We start from the raw sequence: 1,526 nt of genomic DNA on the forward strand, positions 1-1,526 counted from the left end.
CCTTTCCTATATTATTCTTAACTTCCCCCTGTCTATTTTGTACCAGCCGATTATGCTTCTTAATCCCTGCACCATTTCCCCATTGCTCCCCCTTCCCCCTCCCAGCTAACAACTCTCCAAATGAGCCCCATACCTATTATTCTGTTCCTATTCTGGTTTGTTTAGCTGGATTTTGTTTTTATTTTTTAGATTCGGTTGTTGGTAGTTGTGAGTTTGTTGTCATTTTAATGTTCATAACTTTGACCTTCTTTTTCTTAAGTAAGTCCCTTTGACATTTCATATAATAATAGCTTGGTGATGATGAGCTCCTAAATTTAGCTTTACCTTGTCTGGGAAGCACTTTGTCTCCCTTTCCAGTCTAAATGATAGCTTTGCTGGATAAAGTAGTCATGGTTGTAAGTCCTTGCTTCTCATCACCTTGAATACTTCTTACCAGTCCCTTCTTGCATGCAAAGTTTCTTTTGAGAAATCAGCTGAGAGTCTTATAGGCACACCTTTGTAGGTAACTCTCTGCTTTTCTCTTGCTGCTTTTAAGATTCTCTCTTTACCTTGAACCTTTGGCATTTTAATTATGATGTGTCTTGGTGTGGTCCTTTTTGGGTCTAGCTTGTTTGGGACTCTCTGTGCTTCCTGGACTTGGATGTCTACTTCTTTCACCAAATTTGGGGAGTTTTTCTTCATTATTTTCTCATATAAGTTTTCAATTTCTTGCTCTTCCTCTTCTCCTTCTGGCACCCTTATAGTTTGGATTTTGGTACATTTAAAGTTGACCCAGAGGTTCCTAGGCATCTCCTCATTTTTCTCAATTCTTGTTTCTTCATTCTGTACTGGTTTACTGTCTTTTTATTCTTTATGTTCCAAATCATTGATTTGAATCCCAGTTTCCTTCCCTTCACCATTGGTTTTGTGTAGATTTTCCTTCATTTCATTTAGCATAGCTTTCACATCTTCCCTCATGTGTTTGCCATACTTAAGCATATCTGTCAAGCCCATGAGCATCTTTATCACCAGTGTTTTGAACTCTGCATCTGTTAGGTTGACTATCTTCTCATTTGTTAGGTTGGTTATCTCCTTGTCACTTAGTTCTCCCACTGGAACTTTGATTCATTCCCCCTTTTGGGCCATACTTTTCTGTCTCCTCATCTTGACAGGCTCCTGTGTTTGTTTGACTCTGTGTCTTAGGTAGAGCCGATGCTCCTGTTATGTTTTAAGGGGCAGAGCCTTAGGTATTTGTCAGTAGAGGGTGACCTGTTTCACCACGTTGTGGTGTTGTGTGTGAGGGAAGGATCTGAGAGAGGACAATGCTGTCTGCTTAGCACTCGCCCCTTTCCAGGCACTTCTCCCACTTCCGTATGGGACTGGCACCCTCTAGCTGTTACCCTGGCTGTTGTCCCCAGAGTGGGTCGGTTTGTAGATGTTCTAGGACTGTGAGGACCCTTTAAACAAGAGGACTCTGCTGAGAGACCAGCAGTTTCTTCTTCTGCCCAAGCCCCCACTGGTTTGCACAGTCAAAAGCAATTAGGCTT

Source organism: Furipterus horrens, unplaced genomic scaffold (assembly GCF_987537825.1).
Source record: "Furipterus horrens unplaced genomic scaffold, mFurHor1.1.pri manual_scaffold_6, whole genome shotgun sequence".
Classification (NCBI taxonomy): domain Eukaryota; kingdom Metazoa; phylum Chordata; class Mammalia; order Chiroptera; family Furipteridae; genus Furipterus; species Furipterus horrens.